Source organism: Erithacus rubecula, assembly GCF_903797595.1.
Source record: "Erithacus rubecula genome assembly, chromosome: 4".
NCBI lineage: Eukaryota > Metazoa > Chordata > Aves > Passeriformes > Muscicapidae > Erithacus > Erithacus rubecula.
The window spans coordinates 42,318,250-42,331,300 of NC_136686.1; the positions used below are offsets into that span (position 1 = coordinate 42,318,250).

General features: G+C 35.3%; 1 protein-coding gene across 2 annotated transcripts in view; it reads right to left on the reverse strand.

Annotated features, from left to right (window-relative positions):
- The window catches only part of CNTN1 (contactin 1), a 203,097-nt gene that overhangs the window by 170,843 nt on the left and 19,203 nt on the right, over positions 1-13,051 (reverse strand). Inside the window, exon 1 of one of the 2 annotated variants that reach the window (XM_079303577.1) lies at positions 4,106-4,122. The exons of the other annotated variant lie outside the window; for it this stretch is intronic. The gene's annotated coding sequence lies outside the window, so the exon portion shown is untranslated. Of the gene's footprint in view, positions 1-4,105; positions 4,123-13,051 lie in introns of those variants that run through there. 2 annotated transcript variants of the gene reach the window in all.

Below are 13,051 nucleotides of genomic sequence, written 5' to 3' on the forward strand. Positions count from 1 at the left end.
CCCTTGAGGATATCCCTATATCCCCTGAGCCACTTACTAAATATAACCAGGGTAAATTTTTTCAAACCATTTATTTTTCAATTTATTATGACTTCATACTTGGTGATGCCATATTTTAAAATTATATTAGGCTGGTTTTAGATAGTAATTAGTTCTATATAAAACCCAACAGCCTCATTGAACATAAAGTAATGACATTATCCCTTCAGAGTACAAACTGAATTGAAACTACCTAATAAATTCTTTGAGCAAGGACAATACATATCAGAGAGAATATTATTCTACCATTATTTTTTATTATATGAGCAAAAGTAGATCACAGCAGCACATGGGCAAAAAGAGCAAAACCAGATGCTGGAACTGTAAGCACACTGTTTTAGCTTCTGTTAGTAAACCAAAATGCTAACAGTTTTTTGTGTTTATTATGTACATTTGTATATAATATTTAATCTGAGGTAACTGACACTTTTCTTGGTAGAATGGGAGCCGTTTGTTCATTCTGCACAAGAAACTGCTAATGAAGGAAAATGTATTACTCTGCCATAAGCAACTTTTTACAGCATTGCACGTTAATTTCTTTAGCAAACTCCTACTCTTGAACAGCACACAATATTTACTTTCTTAGCCATATAAACCTTCAACCTTTGCTATTTTACTTATTTCAGTTTTCTAAAGGAAAACTCCAAAAAGCACAGAAAGGAAAAAATAGAAAATACTTTCACAAAAGTAACAATTTTAACTTTTCTCTTCCATAGTAAAACACTACATTAATCAAAATTCAACTGAAATTTCAAAGAACGTTAAATTCTATGAATAAACTGAGTTTATTTTAAAAGTGGTTCTTCACTGTCCTGAAACACTGGATCATCAGTGTTGTAAGATATTACGTGCTTAGAAATGCTAATAATAAAACATTTTCATGCTAATAAAAATCACATTAAAACACCCAGATAAAATGAAGACTGTAAGAGCTCTGAAAAGACTCAGTGTTTCATAACCATTTCTTCATAATTTTTCCTCTAAAATGCCAGCTAATTTGCTGGCAAAGTATTTCTAGTAAAGCAATAATTTATGCACAGAGTATTTTTTGTAATATGTAAGCATGCTTACATTCTTGCATTACTGCATTCTCAGTACAATTTCAAAGCACTCCACAAATAAATAGTTCAAATCTCACATGAAAACTTTTGTGCTATGTGAAAAATTACTAGAAGAATTTATCATTCAGGTGATCTCTGTTCACCTTCTGCTTAAAAAAAAAAAAAAAAAAATCACATCCAAAATGGTAGCTTCAGTACAAGGAAAGCAGATTTTCATACACAGAGAAAAGTGGTAAAGAAATGTTTAACCAGGTCACACAGAAAGAATTCTGATCATCTTTCTTAGTCGAATCGCATTTTAAACCTCAATATCCACAGAATGTAAAGGAAAACCAGCCAGCAAGGATTGGTAGAGCAAAAGTACTTCTTATCGCTAACACCACTAGTCATATGTCCTTTTGCATTAAGTGAAATCTTCAGTCAAAAAAAAAACATAGAAGGAAAGGCAGTGAGAAGAGATGCACAGCAGTGAAGCCGCAGATTGTAGTGGAAGAACATTCCAGTCTCCCAGCGCCTGGATCCCCCAAACCGAGTTGGTAAATAGTCCCAAAATAGCACAGAAAGGTGATTGGAAACTCTGTGCAAAGCAGGCCAAAAATGAAGCATTTAGCATGCTCAGGTTCAAAGACCAAAAGCAGCATTTTCCTGCAGAGCTCCCTGCAGAGCCAGCCACAGGCAGCCCCACGCACGGGGTCTGTGTGCGAGCAGCAGCCGCCCCTGCCCAGCCACTGAAGCACATTGAGGACAAGCTGCACAGCACGGCAGCATGGCCTAATCAACACAGAACAAAGCCATCCCGGGCACTGCCAGATCAGCCTTTGCAAACATGTGACTAACATGAACATAGTGCTATCTTTGTTCTCATTCTGAAGCAATTAGCAAAGAAGATGCAACGTGAAAAATTGATATAAAGGCGTGCGCAAGTAGGAAACTCTTCACGGAATTTATCTGAACACGGGCTTCAAAGACTAGAGTTTCTCATCTAGGGACTTAATATAAAAAATACTAAAGTTCAAACTGCTTCATTGTTCTGAAATCATGGCATGATAATGAACTTGCTTTGAAAGATTTAAAAGTAATTATACATTTACTTAACTTTTATAATACTACCTATTTAGGAAATAGAAAATGTGACTGCACACTTACACCATTATGACGTTAAGTATTTCCAGAAGAAAGTTTAAACACTGACTTTTATTTGGAAAACCAGTTTAAAATTTGAAATTAAAATATCAGCAGAAGCTGATTTATGACATCACAGTATCAAAATATTAAATCACTCTCCTGTTTTGCTAATTTCCAGTGCTCATCTACAAAGCAAGTATAACCATCAGCAGCTCAGCTCTATTTCAGAAGCCAAGGTACTTCAGTGGTCTGGTGAAAGCTGTTCTTCACACATCCAGAAGCAGAAGAGAGAATCCCAATGAAGTTCACCTCCTCCAGCCTTCAGAATGTGGCACATGAGATAGTTACACCACCGCCTACAACTGACCTGCTAAGATCATTCTTGAGTGTGATGAAAGGTGAACCCAGGTTTGCCATCTACCTGTTGATCTGGATTAAAAGTCTTAAGAGTTTATCAAAAAGTAGTATCAGGCTACACAGATTGACATATATTCTAGAATGCTTATCAAATAAGTAACCTGCCCTAAAAGAGGACCGACATTAATAATACAAAAAGGAGTGGGACATATCATCTCTTCAGACATCTTTTTCTGTCCCTTATGCTCTCAGCAATTTCTAAAAATATTTCTGCCAACATATTGTGTTGTGTCAAATAAAAACTGAAGACATTTGAGGATATGATCCCTGTTTTTTATGCTTCATTGTTATAAAATTAGCCTCAGATTCATTATTTAAGAATAGAAACAGTTTTAAATGTTTAAACATAATGAGTGTGCATCTAATACTTGGATCTGTGTTTTACCTGCAGAACATTTTGCATCCTGTTTGTGCCCTAGGAATTGAGTTTTATTATTTTCAAAAGAATTAACATAGTTTTGATCAGAGAAAAACAAAACAAACAAAATAAAAAACTAGCCTACATTAAATTGTTAATGCTGAAGCAGATCTGGTACAAAAAATAGGTATGCAAAAATGTGTAGTCTATTTGTGTTTACTTTCAGCACACTGTTTCAGAAACATTTCTTCCAATAGCCACAATATTAATATATGTTCCTCATTTAATTAACATTCATACTGAATAGTTCCTGAATGTTCAGAGTGTACTGAAAAGATTTCTTTTTTCATTTCACTTTCATGTACTTACTATTGTAAATATCATTGTACTGCAACAGGCATTAAAAATATAAAGTGCTGGGTTGGTTGTTTAGGGTTTTTCTAGTGAGATAGGGGAACAAATGGAGCAATTCTTTTTCAAATAAAAATTAGTAAAAACTATCTAAAAGCTCCTTTAAGACAGACACAATTATGAAATGAACTTTCAGGTATGGACAGATGCACCAAAACATCAGCAAAAGCGTGTTTTTAGCTTTCCTGGCATACCTGATTCAGGCATCACTTGGCATTGCAGAACTGATTTTCTGCATACTTTTCAGACAAATAAACTGAATGGTTTAAGTAATGCACTGGACTGTTTAAGCACATTTATCACCTCCTATCACAAACTTCCTTCCGAACCCCTGTTCTGGATAAAGGGTGCTTCCTACCTATTCAGTTTCTTATCCTAAATCACATCCTGACCCAGCCCCTCTCCCTTTCATCATGAGTGAAGAGTATACCATTTATGGCAAACCTGGGCTAAAGTCAGGTAATGGGAATATTGTTATTATGCATCTCCACACTGGGTAGTTTGAGAGAGATTATTTCAAAACATAATGGTGGAAAAAAAAAAGTTTGAATTCATCTGACCTAGTCTTTCATATTTTTTTTAAATACATGGGTGTCAGGCACTTACATTCAATTGATGTTCAGTGAAAATTTGATTAAGTGAATCATTATGGAAATATGCCTACTCCTCCTGAGTAACTCAGACAGATACTCACCTTTTAGATACCTCAATTGGGTTAGATGAGTATCAGCAAAATATTTAAGGAAACATTCTGATGGATCATGAAAACATCCCAGACATCCCCACACTTCCAAAGGCCTGAGTACAGACCTGCAGAGGAGCAGAGCTGCCACAAGCAAGGCAAAGACAGCAGCAATGGATCCACACTGTGGGCACTGTCCAGATTTTCTCAGCTTCTACTTAAAAGAAAATTCTTTGCATATGAGACTCAGCTGACACAACTCTTTTGCCTTTAAGAGGAAGATAAAATCATCTAAGGGAACTTAACTGTGGAAAGGAACCTGTGTATTACTATAGAAATAATATTTTCTTACTTGCCCAGGGAGATGGGGCAAAAATACTTCACAACATTTCCAAGGAGTTAACAAAATTTGTTTGCAAGCTGTTCATGGAGAGAGATGAAATCAAGATTTGATCAGGAGGTCAAATTTAATGAGCAAGGGTATGCCTAAAAGGAAGTGAAATACAGATCTGACGGTACTTGACTGCAGCTCTACAGCAATCAAGCATATGAAAATATTTAATAGGCACGGAAAGCTGGAGATAAATGAACACTGGAGAAAGCATTTTTATTCACTCAAGTAAATTCATAAAAGGAACATAAGAGTAACTTGATTGGGATCATGCAGCTTAGTAATTTTTACAGTAAGAAGGCTTTTCCTTGCTTATTAGATTACTGGATTAGGTGCTTGAAATCAAAAGAACTCTAATGTTCTTCCAAAAAATTGAGTGAAATTCATTAATTCACCTGATTCTATTTTGAAAATTTCACATGAACTGCTACAACTCATTCTTAACTGTAATATCATGTCAAGAACAATAGTAAATAATACGGGTCAGAGGCTTTGTCTGGATATTCTGAAAGAATCTACTTTTATTCTAGTATTTGCTGTGCCACACAAATTGTACTATGCTGAGGATGTTGCATACTGTCACTGTTTATTTAACTACTGGAAAATTGCCAATAGAAAGAAAAATGGGATATTGTTTTAATGAAGTGGTTTCCTGAACAGTCTTGGATGAAAAGTCTCTCTCCATATGACTTTTGAGCTGCACCTCTAACACTTCATCTCTATACTTCTGTAGTCTCTATCATCTAAGGATCTTAGAGCTTTTGCCAATATTTATTACACTTCCCAGCAATCTTATATGGAAAGAAACTAATCATATCACTCCATGATAAATAAATAATGAAAATGTTGTAAAGTAAGACAACATTAAAATGGTTTTGAAAATACTTCACTTTAAAAAAAATCTAGGCTGTTAGGTTTGTTTTCATATAGTATAGATTAATTTAATAGATTATGTTGGATCTTTTATATATAGTTTATGCTTATAAGAACTTAGGCTTTTCAAAACTGGTTTTCTGTTTCGACTAACATAACATTACCATGAATCCAAGTTTAGTTCTTTTGCCTGTATGTCTCAGCTATGATGCAACATACTACTACTGTAATTCTTTGCCAATATACTCCTATAATATATTATGAAAAGCCATGTATGCTAGAGAGAAGGATTCTTGCTGATACACACTTAAGGACTCTAATCCACAAATTATACTTTTAGCTTTCTGTAACAGCAAAACTGTGCAGTGATAGGACCACCACTAGGATATGCAGTTAAAAAAGACTCTATGACCAAAATGGCCAAAGTAAGAGCTTAGTGTTTGCAGGTAAAATGCATACCACCAACCATTATCAGTAATTCTTGCATCAAGCTCTCATAATTTCTGAAAAAACTAACAGCTTCCAGAAAATAGATTAACCTTAACCAAGATTGACTAAGAGTAAATAACCCTTCTCTTTTAAAAAATACATTTTACTGTACTTTACTGGTATATCTTGCATTTTCTAATTCCAGCTTTACAATCATGCTGTACTTTGTCAAATTAAAGGGCTCTCTAACAGGAGCTTTCTCTTCCCAGTGTAGGTACTCACAATCTTTGATCAAGTCAATTCTGAACTCCTCTTTATAAACCAAATAAATTGAGCTTCTTAAGACAGTCACTGCAAGATGTTTTTGCTGGAATACAAAGTATTTTTGTAAAAGCCATATGCCTTCAGATCTTTCACAGTAGTGAAAAAAATTCTTCTGCTTTGGAATGCATGTGCAAGAACTAAACAAAACACTAACATGCTTTCTTAATAAAATTAGCCTTTATTATTTCATATGATCAATACATGAATTTGGAGACTTTTCATATGTCTATAGGCTTTCACATAGTTGTAGAGAGAGCTGGACTCAATGATGCTTATGGTTCTCTTCCAACTCAGAATATTCTGTTATTCTGTGGAGCTAAAAGGTCTCCTTTTTCTAATTCATGATTTCACATGTTCCCATGAACATACTCCTCCTGCACATGTACACACTTCATGTTCAACAATGCTGATTCAATTACTTATGTTTCACAATAACTTTACAATTACTGCTATTAAAGTAACATTTCAGCACACAACACAACGTATTTCCTCACTGTTAAGGAAATCCTAAGGTTCTTTCCTTTAATAGATTTATGGACTAGTAAATGCAATTAATGAAGCTTTAGTTTAAGGAAGTTACCACATTTTCACAGGATTAGCAAACTTCAAATTGTATTCAATCAAGAAAAGCCTTATTCATATTCATCTACCTACATCTTATAATTTTCTAAGCATTTTCTCATGTGAAAAAATTTCTGCTTCATCATTCATTTCCAAGAAGCATGAATTCACTTTTGTGGGTGCATTAAGTCATCACAATATTTACTTTGTCAATGTTGCTTTATTACTAAGCACTTAGCTGTATACTTGCATGGAAGCAAAATTAAATCATTTTTGCAGCTGACAATGTGACACACATTTCTACAGTACCAGATAAATCCATAATCATGCTGCTGATTGTCAGCAAAACTACAATAGACAGTTTTATCACTGCTGGCAAACAAATGTCACAGAGTCCTCTGAGAGCCATGCTGTGCCATGACTGCTGCATGCAACACACTGGAAAATCGTATCTCTGGAAGGGTTAACCACTACTCCCCTGCCAGCAGAGACTGTAGGCCACATTAAAAAAATGAGAATTGACAATTAAAGTGTAGGGAGATTGTAAGTGGTTCAGTCATTACTGGGCTTGATCCAAGTCTGAAAGAAATAACTGGAAGAGTCCCCCAGATGATGCAGACTGTAAGTAACATGACTTAAAAAAAACTATTCAAGAATAGGCTTGAAGTTGGCTTTTATATTTTACACATTTAGAAGTACTAAGAAAAGAAAACTGCTACCACTTATAAGTTTTATTTTTAGCACATATCCCTCTGAAATACTTAATTAGGTAATCTAATGTTCCACTTTACTACGACATTCAGCTCTGCAGGAACACCAATAAATGGCATACAAATTAAACACACAGCAAGGCTAAGGTTTTTTATGACACCTCCCTGCAATTCAGAAGGCACAATAAACATCAACCAGTTCACAAACTAATCCAAAATTGACACTTCACCAATAAAGCAGGGTATCTAGTAGAATTAGTGATGAAATTAACAGGAGCTAATGCTGACTGCATTGTTTTTTATTCTTTGCCTTTCCCACCCTTTTTCATTCTTCATCCACTACCTGTTGTGAGCAAATAGCTTATTTTAAGGACCATGAGGGATTCTCCATGAGCACACTCAGTCTTTCACCTGCTTTAAATGACAGTGTTTTCACTTAAATGTTACATTCTGGAATAACTTTCCCAAGACCAAAAATGATTTTTTTTTTTCTTAAATACCAGTTACATTGGGCCTGAGTAGTTTTTCCTCAAACATATGCTTCAAAGCCATTGCTTTAGAATATCACTTTATCCTAAAAAGGTGTAAAAGTTAGTGTGACCTACTTTATGATACTTGTATGCTGACACTGCTTTCAAGTGAACATCTAATTTGCACAATTTAAAACAAAGGTGAACAGTTTAATAGGATAGGGGAATTATTCACCCTGAACTTAATGGGAAAATATAATAAAATCATTCCACAGATACAGGAAGAAGAGGTGTCTGTTAGGGGGAGAGGCTTGCATGAACTAATCACAAAGCTAGGAACCTTGTTACCCAAAAACTTTCATTTGTAGCTTCCCTATAATTTTTCTTAGGCAAAACTATGCCAACTTAACAGTACTCATCTCCTCCTTAATACCAGAGTATGCCAATAAGACCTCTGTGTTGCTCTATCCCAGTTACTGCAGTCACTGTCCTGGAGATGTAGACAAAACAGAAGTGTTCATGGCAAAAACAGTGCCAATCTGCTTTGGCTAAAAGACATCCTTTCATAATAAATGAATGTTTTAATTTTATGGTACCATTCCTAAAACTACTTATGTGATCTTTGCAAAATTATAATTGCAGCATACTTACACTATCTACGTGCATTGTTGACAATACCATCAGTGTGGTAGCATGGAAAAAAATTGTTGATTAATTGCTCAAGAATTTTTTCAGAACTGTATTTTGCAGCTATTATTGAGCCTTATTCTCCTAGACTGTCTCCTTAGAAATTAACCCAATTAAGAGAATTTAAACTTAGGTCATACAGATTTATGACTGCTAACAGTAGTGTTTCTGACAGTGGATAAGGGACCTGCTGCTATGCACCTATATTGTCCTGAGTTTCCATGGGATTTAGCTTGTACTGATTTTTTTTTTCCAAAGCAAGGATGAAAACTTCCTAAATCAAAAGGATCACCTGTAGCTCACTAGGAGCCATATATTTCCAGGTTAGTAAGCAGAATGAATAACAGATCTTGAAATAAATCACTGAACTTCAGATCTGAGGGAAATGGGGGAAAGGGCAGGAGGGTGTGGAGGGAAGAACAAGAAATTGAAGTGGAATTAAATTACTAAGAGCAACTATTTTATCCACAAACAAATCTCACGACCAGCATGCAGTCAGTGAATTACACTCCACTTGAGCTGGAGAATGTTAAGAATGCTTGATGCAGTCTGTCAGACTGGGCTGAAAATAGAGATGTGGTCCATGCAGACCAGAAGATGGCCATTCCTTTTTCCTCATAGCTGAGGATGTGCCATTTTTCCTTCATGAAAATGTAGGGTGTATGCTTAGCCAACAAATACACTGAATCTAAACACAAAGTAACATGATCAGTATAGTTAGATTTACTACGCTCCCCTGTTTGTCCTTGGATAGAGTCTCTTAAATCAACTATAATATCATTTTCTTATGGAGGACTACTCTTGAAGTGTTTCCTTGTATTGATATTGGAACTCTACTACTCTTCTCAATTTGTCTCCATGACTGTGTGATATGGCTTTGAGTTTGTCACATGCTTTGATGTTTGTCACACACTCCATTATTTGCCATGAGTCTGTAAACCCTTCAGCATGTCACTGAGAAATAAAAGAGGTGGTTAGGTCAGAAGGGCAAGTACATCTCAAAATTTCTTTTTTAAAACCACTTCTTCCTCTTGAATCAGAAAACAAGTTCTCCTATTCACAGGAAGAACTGCATTGGGAAAGATTAACTGCTAGCATCATCTGTTAATCCACAGTGAGCCACTACAACTTCCTTCCACTTCAGAACAATTCCCAAAGAAAAATGTGATTAGCAGGTTGTTGGCACAGTTGAATCCACACTCACTCAGGCTCATGCATTTTCTCTGGAAATAGAGAAAATATTTCTGTCTCAGCTATTAACTTGAAGCAATCACAGATGGTACATTATATTACATATGCATTTTTAAGCCAACAAACCCAAAGAAACGCCTTTTGTAGAATAATATAGAGCCTAGTTACCAATAAAAGTTTTCCAGAGTGAAAGAAGAAAAAATTTGTTGTGAAGGATGGGAAAAAAAATAGTCACTTCTACTAAAAATCTGGCCAAGGCACACAATACTTGGAATTTTTTTTAAATTGTTCGTCAAGTTAATTCGTATGACACAGCTGTGTCTACTCTAGAAATTAAAGTTGCTTAGAACCATACTACCTGACATAGACCATTGCAGCCCATAGCCACACTACTGTAACCTTATACAGTGGGGCCAAGCAGACACAAACTCTCTCCTGGGAAATGGTTTGGGACCATATTAACTTTTAAACTATGCTCAGGATATTGATATCTGTTTCTTGTCCCAGCAAGAAACCCTTCTAATGAGTTAGCAGGACAAGCAGCTGAGCATAGCTCTCTTAACTAGCATAGTGCAGTTATAAGGCAAGTGTTCCTAAGATTATTTCCAGCAAGAGTATGAAGACTGAGTATTATTCCTACACATTTACATACTAAGCAGAATCAGTATTCCAAAAATCCTGCAGTTAACAGTCTGTGATTCTAAATGAACTTGGTAGTACCTTGAGTCTAAATGATAGTATTTGTGAAACTTACTTATTTCCATTTAAAAATTCATATTTCTCTTTGGTCTCAAGACTTTTGTCTAATCTCATTGGTAATATTCAAATGCTCATCCTTTTGTGTCATTAGAGGAGCTGCACACACGATTTCAGATTAGCAGCAAGTCTAACCACACAATTTAAGATGTTCTTTACCTATAAAGCCCATTCAAATTTTGAAGGTTATCTCAGTGTGCACTCAGCATACACTCACTGACTGTTTGGCATCCTCAGTAGAGTCACCACACTTGAAAATGAAGATGCTCTGGCAGACAGTGCTGTGATAGCCTTAAAGCTGTACAGCATCTGGAAACAATAAGGATGCAATTTTCATAGAACATGCATACACGAATACACACAAGTGGCAACATGAATTCATAGCTCATATGAAAAAGCAACTAGCATTTTAATTTCCATGTCATTACAAATAATGACCATTGTCAACTATATATCTATAGTTCAGATGTACAGAGATATCATATACATCTCTACACATCTGGACCCCACACTGAAGTCATTGTGCTCTGTGTATACTCCATTACCAGATGCATTGTTCTCAAGATAAAAAAGAGCTTGTTGTCTGGCTCAGACTATGTTCTCTGTAGACATTCACTTCCATCCACAGTCACATCTTTACAAGAGAATAAATTTTTAATTACAGACTGTTACTTCAAACGCAGACAGTCCTTTTGGTCTTTCTACAGTAAAATCCAAAACCAGAATGAATATTAGAACTAATAAGTATAACAAGGCTTAAGATATGCTTTCAGTTCCCAGTGTTATAAATGGATATTAGATGTGTTCAATTTTGTCCAATTAATTAAACCATAAAGTTCAATTTAGCAGTAATTTATTAATAATAGCAACTGTATATAAATCAAAATATATGAGTTATATAAATTTGAGTAAATACAAAATTTAGCAGCAATTTAAGTATAATAGAGGTCCAGTGGTTTGGTTGAATAAAGCATAAGCAAAACCAACCAGGGGATACCTCGACTGGGGGAACGGGCAGGGCCATTCCTCTCACACTGTACCAAATCAGTCAAGCTAAAATCTCACTTATATACTGTTTACTAATGCATACTAATACAGAATCTTCTAGAAAGCTCCTCCTCATTTCTGTTCCAAAAATGTATGTCACTCTGTTGTGTTGTGCATGCGTCACCAGTGGTGGGGGTCTCTCCTCCTTTCAGGGTCTTGTTTTGATGAAGGTTCTGAGTCTTCCTCAGTGTTCACTCCTCTCAGGTAGTGCAGGTGCACTTAGCTTCAAGTTACATAATTAAATATATGTTCCCACAACAGGCCTTAGTCCAGTGTCCAATGCTTTGGAATCATCCCAGTTTGGTCCAGTTCAAGGTCAAAAACCTATTTCTACACACTGCTCTTAGGCCTATACCCTTCTCATCCTGCCTCCCACCTAACATCTGGAGGCTGATTTTTTTTCTGCTTTAACCATTTCCTTTATTTCTTTTTGCTTTATAGCATTTAAATACAATTTTTGATTAATTATAATGCCACAATTTTGCCAATATTGTTACAATTTAATTAGTACAAATCACATATATAACACCAGCAAAGCAAAATAATATCTTTATATGATCCTTGAAGTAATTTTTTGTTCAATTTATGCACCAACCATGAAGATTCCCTCACTAGGCTCTTGTTGGATAGGGGTGCATAGGCCAAGAGCTGGCATGGGCAATGGATACACTACAATCTTCAGTGTAAATCCAGACAGCACTTAAATAAATCCAATTATAAAGCAAAACTTAGATATGACAAATAAGCATAGAGACGATCATTTTGCACATTTTTTTCTTTCAGCATAAGAGTATCTTTACACTGCTTTTGAACAAATTAAAAAATCCTCCATCGGAATGAAATAAAAATATATTGTTAAAACCTTGTTCCACTCAGAAATTGATCAGACTCAAATTATTTTTAGAAGGTTACATTTCATGATAGTGACCACAGAAATGAAGACATTTGAAAGATCAGTAATTATGCTGCTACTGGTCATGAAGTTCTACAGCATGTAAAAAAAATAAATTTGATTAAATACTTATGTTAAAGATAAACCAGTCAATATTAAGTCAAGTTTAACATGACTTTTTTAAAAAGTTCAATTCTCTCTTGGATACAGGAATATGATATTCCAACACTGCACAGTGACTCATCTACCTGACCAGAATGCACTAGAATGCTTTGCCTGCAGTAATAACAAGCAGCATATTGAGACAATTATGATCAATTTGAATAACTCCTGTCTTACTGATCCTCTGAAACATGCTTGAGGAATCTTTTTTACCCGAAATGTCACAGGGGCAACGACAAGGAAAAATGTAGTGATATCCCCTGGATATTAGTATAGTATTTGAAGCATTGATTATACTACATTAAAGTACAAAATGCACCTTATGCAACAACAGCAGAAAAACAATGTTGCCTTCTAAATTCATGAACAGCCAGCAGAAATAAAATCAAACCACTTATTTAAACAGATAGCTATTTTTCTGCTTTAAAGGTTTGGCCCAAATCTAAGCTGTAATAGAGCTGAAAG